This window comes from Hippoglossus stenolepis, chromosome 6, assembly GCF_022539355.2.
Source record: "Hippoglossus stenolepis isolate QCI-W04-F060 chromosome 6, HSTE1.2, whole genome shotgun sequence".
Lineage (NCBI taxonomy): Eukaryota > Metazoa > Chordata > Actinopteri > Pleuronectiformes > Pleuronectidae > Hippoglossus > Hippoglossus stenolepis.
In genome coordinates this window covers 25,042,785-25,056,732 of record NC_061488.1, presented here as the reverse complement: position 1 = coordinate 25,056,732, position 13,948 = coordinate 25,042,785, and the positions used below count along the sequence as shown (strand labels likewise).

The following is a 13,948-nucleotide window of genomic DNA, read 5'->3' as shown; positions in this document are numbered from 1 at the left end:
ATCACCTCATAAAAAGGAAGAATTTGAACAAAAAGAAATGTTTGCTGTTCAAAAACCTCAATGATCAAATATTTTTACCTTTGGAAATCAGACAGGTCTGATGTCAAATACCACTTTGCTATATAATCCCTAATATGATGTGTACACTAGTAACTGTGTATAGTTTGTGTGTTTGTACAGGAACACCCCTGCACCCAGACTCTCAATGCTCTGACTGCAGCGTTGGAACATTTTCTGACAGGACGCGTGCGTCTTGTCAACCACACACACAGTAAGTAAGAGTCTCACCAGACATGGAGCGTGCCTGGTTTCTTACACTTGCAGTGAATCTGTGGTGCCTCTACATGGTCCTGTGAAAATGTCCCCCTGTCGTTCCAGATGTGAATCACTAAACCTTCAGCTGATGCAACCAGGAACAGCTTCAACTGACGCTGAATGTGGAAATGACAGTTTAAATAACTCAGCAGTTGTAATCATCGTTCCACTGGTTGTTTTGGGTCTTTTGGTGGTTGCAGTCGCCTTGTTTTTATGGAAAAGATATCGTTCAGGTACGATGTGTGTGTGGTCGAAGAAAATGTTGTCATGGATGATAAGACCTCCATCAAGTCATGATGTCGTTGATTAAGACCTATTTCATTGGTTTTGTTTCTGTTACAGGAAAAATAAGATATGTATCCTCTTCCATAAAGGTATGTTTGTTACTCTCTTTTTCACAGTGTATGTTCTGACTGTGTATAGGTTCTGTGCTTGATGACAATACTTGGTTGATGAAGGTAATTTGATTATTTTATTTAATATTTCACGAAAAGGAATATTTTACGAAAAGGAGACAGCAGCGTGTTCTACATTTAAATATTCATTAGTTGAGGACTGTCTAGAGCCGTCACTCTGAATTTTGCATTCTCACATACAGCCTCTCTGGAGAATATCAGGAGATTATCTGGAGTTTAGTGCATGTCTGAAAGTGGCTTAAGACTTCTCTCTGTGAAGTCTGTTCACATGTACAAGAGGTTTCCATTTTAATTCCACATATTTCTCTCCTCAGCAAAAGAGATAAACCTGCAGAGAACCAGTAAACTGTTTGTTCACTGCAGAGTGAATGTGCTCTAGATCAGGTATAATCCCACTGGGTTCTAGCACATTGTCTTTATTAAGTACAGAAATAAAACCACTGCTTTAGTACAAAGGGCACACAGCTCATCGTCTCACAGATGTCACTGCACCAAAACTACAGTCAGCTGGGAATATGAAACTTGGAGCGTCTCCCTACCCCTACCCCTTGTTTTTGAGGGTTATCTTGCCCCTTGAAACGATTCGATTCTGTGTTTCACCTGTAAAAGGTTATGTGTTTGAAACATAGATGTCTCTTTTTAAACAGTACAGTGTAAAACTGGGGACATTCAGTGCAAATGGATAACAGAAAATGTCAGTAACTCGACATCAGTGCCTTACTGTTTGGAAAGACAAGGCCTACTACTTACTGTAAATGACCTATTAATGCCCTATTGGTTTTGATACATTTATTTTGAAATGGTTTAGACGGAAGGAGAAATGCTATACTTTATTTTGAAAAGGTAGTTCCTGAAAAACGGAAAAGATCGCTAAATGGGAGGTGTGCCTCGCTGTTGCATGAAAAAGTATTCCCATTAGTTGTTTAGCACCTGGCTGAAAGGCACAAGGTTTGTGTGATTATTTTGGTTATTATTATTATAGGCTTAATTCTAAACGTGCTTTGTAAAGTGTAGGACATGTGTGTGTGTGTGTGTAAATTTACTATGTGGGGCAAAGTATGCTAGAACTGAAACTGAATCATTATGATAATATGATATGGAGTTTATAAGGAAGTCATATTTGTTTTGTTTTCCTCCTAGTTCTTACGGTGTGTTCATATAGCTACACTTACCCTTAAAGATATAATTTTCACATCTCTTTATTATATATCGGTCTTTTGAGGATAAACCAAATGGATCGGCATTATGCCTTAGGAAGTCTTTGATTTCCCTGACCATTTTACGGTCCATTTTTACTATATATCTATGTGTCCCTGACTAAACTGTTACTAATCTGAATATTACCCTGTGCTAATTTATGCCTATTGCTACTCAAATCTACCCAATATCTAATATCTACAATAATCGATCCTATATCTAGGTACTTGAGATACTTGAGCATTTGTATTAAATTAAAATGTTTGTGATGTGCTAATATGTTAATTGGTGAACATTAGCTGGGGAGCCTTTAAATCTCTGGGCCATGTTGTTTGAAGAATTGTATATAAAATGATCATGTGCTGAATGTACTGCTGATACAAAGTGTGACAGTCTGACTCAGAGATGCAGTCTAGCACCTCTGAGTACAACAACATGCCTCGCAATAACCGCAAACAGGCTTGTTGTCAAACTGAACTATGTTTCCTGCCATATAAGGAAATGTACCCAAAACAGGAAACACGCCTGAAGAAGTGACAATCAAGACGTTCTGCAAATGTAACCCCACCTATACCTTGTAACTGAGCTTTGAATAGACCACACTGTACACACGGGAAGTACCGTCAGTTAGCTGCGACCTACTCCAGAGGAGTGCGGACTTCCCTTGCAAGTGAAAACTAAGTACTTGTCTATGTGTGGTGTTTGATTCCAGTGAATTCTTACAGCATTGTTATATGTCTGGGTGAAATTCCTTGAACACATGTATGCTGTAGTTACAATTTAATTATATAGTATTTGTATTGTGTGTCTGATGAGGAAACGGAGAGATAAGAAACAGAGGACACAAACAAATCTTCAAAGGTGTGGCTATTACTTTCGTGAACCATAGAGGTTATTTGGACATAAATGGGTCTCTACAGTGACTTGTAGTGCCATGGCAGTTTGAACTTAGTGAAGATGAGTGCGCAGATGTGCATATGTGTTGCATCTACACACAATAAAAGGCCTTACACCAAACCAGCAAACCATGACACTAGTATTTCTTTCTGACTAAAAGCTCTTACGAGCCTCTCATTACTCATGTTTGTATACTTGCTTCATACCAACCATGATATCAACGAGCACACGAAACGCGCACTAATAGTAAGCACGCAAACTATTTGTGGCTTCTGCTTTGCATGTCCGCAGGATATAGCAGTTTTTTGATGTCGTACGTGTGGTAAGCACACGGGCGCAGCGGTGTCCAAATGTGTGAAGTGTGAACGATAATTCCAAAGTTTACGGTTAAATTGTGACTGTCACAAGTTAACCTGGGCGTATTCCCTGAAACAATAACACATGGTAAGATGTTCACAGGCTTCAGTCAGCGGAACATAGAGGTGACGCTGTAAATCACCCCGATCAGTGGACTGCAGTAAAGTGAGCCGTCATGTGTGAAGCCAGCCGCCCCTTGGGTTTTTGTTGCGCGTCTACTCGTGCCTTATACGGTAAAGCGGTATAGACAGTTGGAGCGCCTAAAAATTACGAAAACACAACAATGTTTTAGTCTCTCATTTGATATACATTTATCTTCATAAATTGTCATGGCTTTTTACTGCAGAATAGCTGAGAAATTGAAGGACAAGTCTGTGAAAATGCCCCAATGTATTCATAATGTAGTAATATTTGGACGCTGATTAAAAATATTCCTTGAGAAGTTATGAGTGACTTCGAGTGGATTCCTGTCCGTGGTGTCTCTGACTATGCTGAAATAAATTTTTGTGTATTTTTACTGCAGAATAACTGAGAAAATTAAAGGGCAAATCTGTGAAAGTGGCCCAATGTATTAATAATGTAGTAATATTTGGATGAATGAGTCTTTTCCAGTGGATTCCTGTCCGTGGTGTCTCTGACTATGCAATTTCCAGATTAGAATTGGGAAGAAACCTCCTGTTTTCACAGACTCATTCCACTTCAACATGACAGTCGATCACCTCTGAGTGTCATCGACATTATATCAGGAAAGACTGAACTAAATTTTCTAAATTAATCCCCTTTAAACTGTGAAAAGGGATTTTTTTATTTTTTTAAACAATTATTTAATTGTTAATGAATATCATTTCAGTGTCTTACCTTCCTCCATGTTGTTTGATGTACTCTCAAAAATGCATTTCCAAATACACGTTCAAGGATATGAGGTGGAGTGTGTCAACTTTACATTTGTCAACTTTGATTGCACTAGTTGAACTTGTTACCCACATTGATGGTCTGCATGAGGAGCTACAGAGACAGAGTGGAATAAATAAAATGCAAAAGAAACAATGGGGAAAAATTAAACCACTTGTTTGGTACTGTAGATATATATTTTTTTAATCACACTTCAAATATGTTTACCATTTGCATTTCACACTGCCGGGAGTAAATAATAAACAAAAGAACAATTACAATAAACTTTATTCATATTGCACCTTTTAAACATGCTTTACAAAATACACAAAAATATACACTAATAAATAGAGCTAAAAATACAATTAAACTTTTGAACAACGGTGAGCGACCTACAGAGAGTAACATCTACGATACGATACAAATTCCTTTATTAGTCCCACAATGGGGAAATTTGCAATGTTACAGCAGCAAAAGACATCCAGTTGAAATATAAAGAAACAAATAGCAATATAGAAAAATATGAATGGAATTGAAATAAACTGAAAATAAACAAATATATACAGTGTATACAGAATATATTGCACAAGGGAAAGTCCTGCGTCAGTCCTCTGTATTCTCTGTCGTCCTCGTCAGTGATGAGGCCGACAATCGCAGAGTCGTCAGAGAACTTCTGCAGGTGACAGGAGGGTGAGTGGTAGGTGAAGTCTGCAGTGTAGAGGGTGAAGAGGAACGGAGCCAGGGCCGTTCCCTGCCGGGGCCCCTGTACTGCAGATAGCCGTGTCAGACACACAGTCCCGGGTGGTGGGGTAGTGTGCTGGGGGAGGAGATGAAGGGGGTTGCAGCTGGGCTGGCAGGGTAGGGGGCGGGGCAGGTCCCTCCTTTATACAAAAGGATGAGAACGATTGAAGGATTCCGGGGATTTAAGCGCATATGCAGCAACTCCAGCTTTCACCCCTTGCTCGTTCCAGGTCCTTGGTGTCCATATTCAGGCACTGTTCATGGAACCATCTTTCACACTTGTCACACTGAATCTGTGAAATGACAATGTGGAAATCTCAAATATGAATATGAATATGTTCTCTTACATTTAAGTGGAATTTTTCCACAGTTAAATGACCTGGGGGAATAAGTACTGTTGGAATTGTATGGACACTGCAGAGGTATGCCTTGTTGAGACACAGAGGGATGCCACAGACCCAGTGGCAGATAGAGTTGCATTGTAAAAGCAGAGGCTTATAGGGAACCAATCGAAATCAAGATGTTCATTTTTCCACAGCCATTATGGTTTTGTATTTATATAGCGCTTTTCTAGTCTTGTTGACCACTCAAAGCTCTTTACAGTACAGTTTTACATTCACCCATTCACCCATTCACACACACATTCATACAGTGCATCTATTAGCAGCACTTTGTTGTTCTATGAGGGGCAATTCGGGGTTCAGCATCTTGCCCAAGGACACTTCGGCATGAAGATGGGGAAGACTGGCCGACCTTCAGGTTGGAGGACGACCGCTCTACCCCTCAGCCACAGCCGCCCCCATTACATTGTGCAATCAAAATTTACTAATACTAATCTACATAATAATGACTTAAAGCATGAAAACATGTCATGGATGATCAGTGTAAATACTCTGCTTATATGTTTTCAATTAATGTTGAATTTTCAACTTAAATTTCTGCTTCCACAACACCTGAAAATGCTACTATAAATGCTACTACATGTTTTAAGGCAATGTAACTAAAATGCCATTCAGTCTTAATATCAGTTTTATCCTTCCCCATTTTCCAACTTGAAAAACCTAACAGCAGCTTGTTTTGTGACACTGTCATTGATCTTAAAAAAAAAACATCAATCAAAACAATAAAAAAAACAAAGAGAAATTAAAAATACTCACCCAATTTGTCAATGGAGGCCCTGATCCAGGAGGTTTTGCCAGCGAACACATGGCACAATTATTGGCCAAATCAAACACTAAAATATAAGCACAAACTATAATAAATTAGAAACACCAACATGTGAAATTTATTCTTACATGCAGTAGTGTACATACAAAAACCTCCACCCCTTGTTTTGTAAGTAAGTATAAATACAAATAAGTTCTAGAGGCAGCATTTTTACATGTTGTGGTAAACATAGATCTAATAAATAGCTTTATTCACCTTTGTCGTCACCCAGGCCTATGGAGCAGCATGGCCCATAACTACAATTTTTAGACTATCCTTAATCAAAAGCTACACTGTAAAAGCTCTGAATGTATATCTTAGGAGGAGATTGTATGACTGCTGTGAACCCTCCCTTTGCTCTACAGTTACTATCACTTTCCTCTGAAGCTTACGTAAAGATTGTCAGTAGAAATTCAAACCACAGACAAATACTCTTCACAAACCTGATGCTTTCAATATCTGAAGAGCCATTTTTTGTCTCTCAGTGGCCATTTCATTTCTTGATGTCCCAAATGTTATGACTGGAACAGCTGGAAATGCCTTCATCACTGCCCTGGCCATCTAAACCAACACAAACGTTCAAATCATAATATGTACCTCGTGATTGCAAAATGCAGTTTTCTTAAGGTAAGCAAAATGTGTCCTATTCATTATTACATAGCTGTTCTACTGCTGATTATTATACAGAAAACTGTGTAATGACTGAATGTATTGAAGACAAGTGTGAGCTAACCCACTTAAGAAAAACAATACATTTTTAGGTGTCAAATTATATCCAAAATCACTTACCATGATGACAATGACCCCACAGCTACTGCTATCCTGCTGTGTTGGATGAGTCAGTACTCCTCCTTTCCATTTTTTGTCGACCCACTCAGTTTTTCCAAGGCTCGCTCTCCTCATTTTCAGATACTCACTGTGTGTTGTTTATGAAAGATATTTGGAATTCAAAAAAGCAGGGAAGGTTTGCAAGATAAAAGGAAAATTGTAATGAGATCCAAGTATTCTTACAAAATTTTTGTTACAATTTACATTTTAAATTCAAAATAATTCTGTTTAAAAGCGAATGTAATTCCTTGAGCATGATAAATTTTATTACCACGACATTTCAGTGAATTTCTTTTCAATTTATAATCAAAATGTATCACCTCTACCTATTGAACAACAACAGTCTATATATATATATATATATATATATATATATATATATATATATATATATATATATATATAGTGTTCACAAATGGTTAATCCAGTATCATATAGTTCTTCGGCGGCAAGTTTGGAGTCGTCTTCCTCATTGGAACCTGGTGCAGGATCCACCAGATAAACAGTCTTGTTGACTGCATTTATGTACTAACATTTTTTAAATGAATTCAATTAACCAAATATTTAAAGAGGACTTTGCTTTTTGTTTTACCACAAGTTGATATGGTTCCTTGAGGTCTTAATGAAATATCTGTAACATGCTGGTCAAAATACCACAAGGATCATTTAAAACGGCACCACTTTTTACCCTGTAAAACAGCCCTTACAGAGTGACCTGTTTTGAGTGCCTGTTCAACTTTAAATGCTAATGAATTTCAACCCCCTCCCCCTCTCCCCATGATTTTAAAGCAGTATAAATTACATATTTTTCATATGATATCAGTTATAAAATACTTCATCCCATACTGTATTCCCCTTCTGTTGTCCTGGGTTTTAATTTTCCCAATCCCACATAATTAAATGTCCCCCTCTGACCATCCACTACAAGCACACAAGCAGATAGACAGAGAGAGAAAGAGAGGGGGTGGGGGGGTATGAAGACCATCATTTGCCCGAACCCCGACATTCCAACGGGTACAACAGCAAGCGGGAGAAAGCAGAATCGCGGGCTGACCTTATATATACAGTCTATGGGGCACTGACCAGCGGAGAAATGCACCAAGACCATGTGAGGAGACTTCCAGTGCCTTGTTACGACACAAAAACCCAGGAAGCTCAATGATCGCTCAAGCATGGCGTTCTGACTTAGAAGGGACCATAACAAAAGCATGATGTTTTTTAAAGTTTTGGGTTGGTGACATGCCAGATACCCACATTAACCTGTAGAAGCACTAACAAGTGGAATTTTTTGTCTTCATGTCCCCTTTAGCAGAGCCTTTATAATAATACCAAAAATCTGCAGGATTATAAAGTAAATTCACATACTAACCAAAAGATTCCAGTGTACATTTGCAATATTTACGAACGACACAATGCCCTGGAAGTTCTCAAAGTTCACCTGTGAAAGTATAAAAATATTTATTTTAGTTTCATTATGAATCATTATTAAATCATTATTTTGACATATTTACAGTGATATAAAATGATGCATTTCACTATTCACAAATAATACACAAAAGTTTCTATTAATTCTTGCCTCTATTAAATTTGTAGTACCTAAAATTCCAGCTCCTACACACACACACACACACACACACTTAGCATTCAGATTACCTTGGCTAAACTTTGACGGGCAACCTGCTCTCTCTTCCCAAACAGGATCACACCTGCTTTGTAGTGGTTGAGAATGTAGATGTTTTTCCCAATCTGCAGCTGATTTGCCTCAAGCTGTAAAAGGCCTTCAACTGCCTACATCAGAGGAATTGTTGTGAGAAACACAATTTGTAATTTCACAAATCTAAATATAAAAGATATGTGAAACGGCTTAAAAGATGAATGTAATTCCTTGAACACATGATAAGATTACATTACACTACATTTTAGAACAGATTTCTTTTTGGAACTACAGCTGTAAAAAAATAAAAAGCTAAAAATACCTCACCTATCAGCCACTCACTGTGGTGGATAATAAGGCTGTTGCCTTTTATCTGGGAGGGGAGCACAGAAAGCACAACCTCTGTGTCCTTCTTTTTCCACAATGTGGTGAGCTGAAAGTTAGAGAGGTAAGCAAAACACAATACATATTTGGTAAAACATAAGAAATTCAATATGTTGGATTTTTCTATCTCTTTTTTGATGGAAACACGTGTTTCTTCGTCCATATATTAGATTTTGGAAATTATTTGTGTTTATTGGGGGAATAATAGTTGTACACTTTACCTCTTCTTGTGGAGTTTGAAGCCTGGAACTCCTCTGCACATTCTTTAATTGGATACCTGATGCTTCATGTTCTCCAGTCACTGCTTCCATTTCCTCAGGATCCCCCTGCAGAGATGATGATGTTGGCTCCTGGGATGTTACTTTGTGTGTTCCTGCCACAGCAGAATCCCCCTAAAACACTTAGGGCCCAGAGCACCGAACATTGCAAGGACGCATTAGGGCCCAAGGTATTTTTATTTTACCAAATTAATCACATTTTTGGGGGGCTACATGTACTTGAAAACTCATGAAACCGGAAGTTGATGTAACCTAACTGTACATGCTCAACCTGAACCTTCAGGTGTGTGACAGAAAGCCCCCCCCCAAGAACACGTCTACATGCCAATTTGCCAATTTTTACAGACAAATAAGACAACTACTGTTACTAAACTTGAAAAGACTAATCGTCTGTGGCTGAGTGGGTATAGTGGTTATCCACCAAACAGTAGGTCGGTGGTTTGAATCCCAGAAATGCCGAAGTGTCCTTGGGCAAGATGCTGAACCCCAAAATTTGCCCCTCATAGATGTCAGGTGCATTGTAAGTTGTTTTGGATAAAAGTGTCTGCTAAATGACATGCAATCATTTCTATACTTTTGTGAATGAATACCTGTCAGGGTCTTTTGGGAAACGACCAAAGGCAAGATGTGTACTGTCGCATTGACATTTTTTGCAGTAGATTACCAAACATTGTATTCTTTGATGCCACAGGGACATAACTCTTGAGTTTTGCTGGGTTCTTGGCATGGGTCTGAACTGGCATTTAAATATAAAATGGCGATATCCTTACGTGGCGCCATCTAGTGACCATTGTTAAAAAGTACACCAGAGGTTTGCCGCTATGCTTATACAGTATAATCTTTGGATTGAGTCAATTTGCACGCTTAGGTCAAGGTTAGGCTAAGGTTCCTAACTAGTGAAATGACACACGGCATCTGTATTTATGAATTGTCAAATGGGGGTCAAAGTGCTGCCAGTTCATTTTGATGATTTAATGGTTTAATTTCACATTGGACTGAAAAAGATATTCTGATTATCTGATCTCCATCATGGAAACAAAAGTCATAGAATCACTCAGCAATTTGTCTTCAACATAAAAAAGTGCAACGTTTGCTGGTGCAATGGGTTATGCAAATTGGAATTATTTTGAAAAGTTGGGAACTTTGGTCTGAATATTCGTAGAAATAGTGACAAAATATATATAAACCACACGTGAACAGTAACAAAGTAAAATCAGATACATTTTATGAAAAGCATTGACTACTTCACTGTAGATAAACCAGGTAGGATGAGCATAAAGTTTTCTAACTTCACTCTGCCATAGACTGTTTATAAAAAGCTCTGCAGACAACATCCAGCACACAAACAATACAAAGTGAAAGTATATTATAGAACTGTTTGAGGAGGACTCACTAATGACAAGGAATAATTCTGAAGTTGCTCTGGGAGCAGGACAAAACATAGGACAAGAGAACAGGCAGGCTTAGAATGGAGGCTCTTCAATGTGGTGTTTTATTTTAGTGTATGCAAATTGGATGCTGATTGTGATTACACCAAATGCGGCACACATTTCTGCGATGCCCTAAGCCTTGCAGGATCATTTGAGTTTATTTGGGTTAATCGCGGCGGAAAAACACAACCGGAGTGTTGCCTGTTCTTTCCCGGAAGAGAAGGGCGAGCTTGGTTCCATTCTGGAGATTTGGATGAAGCAAAGTTCGTTATAAAAGCACCATTAGAGGATCAGCATAAGACATGTCTAGACTTCAATATGGAACTTGAATGGTTTACCAAACTTTCTGCATTCCTTGTTGGCTGAGAGTTGAGTACTTGTTCTGGTCACACATACGTGCCCACAGTTCCATTCATAAAATGAGGCTCTCTGCATTGTTCTGGCGTTCAATACATATACGTACCTGAACCCACATTCCTCCAGTAGGCAGATATATTGTTCCTGGAGCATGCACAGTCAATGTGTACAGTCAACTCGGACACACAATTTGGGCTGCATACAGGCGTCCATATGGGTCTGTGCATGTATTTTACCCATATAAAGATAATGGTGGGAATACATGTCTGTGTCCATTTAGGAAAGTTCATCAAAACAGCCATAAAGATTTTGGCTGTAGACAGTGGACAAAGTAGATGGACAGAAAAATCTTCTTCCATCTATCAAGATGTTTGACTCAAAAAAAGATTGTTTTGTTGAAAACAAATCAAAATCCCATCTTCCTGTGCAACTGTGATAATAATACTACTAATAATAATAATGTTCTTTCAAAAAAGAGAGAGAGCTGAGTGGCAGTCTGACACAATTAACAATAATTGAACAATTTTGAAAAACAGCATAATATATACGGTGTTATTTCAAATTTGTATTATTCATATTTTTATTCTTACTACATTTTGCCCATGCACTGCTTTCCCTGTGCTGCTGCGTTGACTGGGAAATGGAGGATTATTAAAGGTACATCTTATCTGACCTTGTCTTATCTTTACACATTACTCAAACCAGTGTTACAAAGCAAAAACAAAACATATATAAAAACAAATAATAAATATAGTCATAAAAGACAGTGCAGTGATCCAGGTGTGATGAGATAAAAAAGAAAAAATGGTTTCTGTATCTGAAATGTAACATAGAAGAACAGAATTCTATCAATGTTCATAGTTTATAGAATCCTGTTTGTAAGTTTAGTGGCATGCTGCTCTACATTTCATCACACCTCACATAAAAAGGAGAGAATTTGAACAAAGAAATATTTGCTGATCAAAAACATTAATGATCAAATATTTTTACCTTTGGAAATCAGACGGTCAGTGTCAAATGCCACTTTGCTATATAATCCCTAATATGATGTACACTAGTAACTGTGTATAGTTTGTGTTTGTACAGGAACAGCCCAAGCAGACTCTCAATGCTCTGACTGCAGTAATGGAACATTTCTAACCGGGACGCGTCGTCTTGTCAACCACACACACACAGTAAGTAAAGAGTCTCTGAACATGGACGTGCCTGGTTTCTTACACTTGCAGTGGAATCTGTGGTGCCTCTACATGGTCCTGTGAAATGTCCCTGTCGTTCCAGATGTGAATCACTAAACCTTCAGCTGATGCAACCAGGAACAGCTTCAACTGACGCTGAATGTGGAAATTCCAGTTTAAATAACTCAGCAGTTGTAATCATCTTTCCACTGGTTGTTTTGGGTCTTTTGGTGTTCGGATTAGTCGCCTTCTTTCTCTGGAAAAGATATCGTTCAGGTACGATGTGTGTGTGGTGGAAGAAAATGTTCTCATGGATGATAAGACCTCCATCAAGTCATGATGTCGTTGATTAAAGAGATTTCATTTGTTTTGTTTCTGTTACAGGAAAAATAAATGCATCCACAGAGGTACGTTTATTTACTCTCTTTTCACAGTGTATGTTCTGACTCTGTGTATATGTTGCTATGATGTGATGACAATACTTGGTTGATGAAGGTAATTTTATTATTTTATTTAATATTTCAGGAAAAGGAAAACACAACTGGAAGAGAAACTGTGACGATGATGTGATGAAAAGCAGAAGGTGAGACAGCAGCGTGTTCTACATTTAAATATTCATTAGTTGAGGACTTGTACAGAGCCGCTTTCAGACATGACCTAAGGAGGATGTCTACAGAATTGGGTCCAGACTCTCGCGGTGTTTGTCTTTTTACGCAGCAGGAATTCTCTGCTGGGACGCGTTCAGGTGAGGGGTGGTGCAACAGTCAGAGGCAGGGATGTAATATATCAATTCTGCTGCAGAGATCAAAGGATTTTCATTGCATCACATCGACACGGGGTCAGCTCTTATCACCAAAGCTCTCTTGGTGTCGTCTTCAGTGTCTTCTTCGTGTAGGCACCGCTTTTATGCAGAGAGATTTGTTGTCTTTTTCCCTTTTTACATTTTGCAACCAACATGTTTGAAGCTTCATCAACATACCCACTCGCTCGCGGTGAATCCTGCTGTATTGACACATTAGTTCGAGTTTTAGAGAGGAAACTCCGGAGAAAGTCCTGAGGCTCTCACTCTGACTTTTGCATTCTCACATACAACCTCTCTGGAGACTGTCAGGAGATTATCTGGAGTTTAGTGCATGTCTGAAAGTGGCTTAAGACTTCTCTCTGTGAAGTCTGTTCACATGTACAAGAGGTTCCATTTTAATTCACATATTTCCCTCCTCAGCCAAAGAGATAAACCTGCAGAGAACAGTAAACTGTTTGTTCACTGCAGAGTGAATATATTAACTCTAGAATCCAGGTATAATCCACTGGGTTCTAGCACATTGTCTTTGTAAGTACAGAAATAAAACCACTGCTTTGTTACAAAGGGCACACAGCTCATCGTCTCACAGATGTCCTGCACCAAAACTACAGTCAGCTGGGAATATGAAACGGAGCGTCTCCCTACCCCTACCCCTTGTTTTGAGGGTTATCTTGCCCCTTGAAATTTTATTACAAACTATTTTTCTCAGGTGATGTTAATCTTCTCACAGCCCACATTGTTTTCATTGTATGTTTTAATAAATGAACTGTCAGATCCACAAGACTGAGAATATTAAGCTGTATAATCCTGCCTCCAAGTCCGCCCTCCTACGCCCACTTCCAACCATAAATGGTCAATGCAAAGCACGTCATGAATATTAAATTATGCTGCTGACCAATGGGTTTCTGAAACTGACATCGAGGTGTTTGTTAGTGAGGTGGAGGTGAAGAGTGATTTTATGGGACAGCAGTGATGTCAATAATAAAGAAAATACACTGATACTCTGCTGCTGCTGTTAAC

At 38.6% G+C, this 13,948-nt stretch overlaps 1 long non-coding RNA gene across 2 annotated transcripts; it reads left to right on the top strand.

The window, feature by feature from the left end:
* The first annotated feature begins 216 nt into the window (after positions 1-216).
* LOC118110961 lies at positions 217-12,681 on the top strand. Of its 2 annotated transcripts, XR_007032767.1 has the most exons (4): positions 217-271; positions 379-548; positions 658-689; positions 12,658-12,681. It is a non-coding gene; the product is annotated as an uncharacterized LOC118110961 (long non-coding RNA). The 2 variants fall into 2 exon arrangements; XR_007032768.1 differs by lacking the exon at positions 12,658-12,681 and having other exon boundaries at positions 658-690.
* Positions 12,682-13,948: the final 1,267 nt, after the last annotated feature.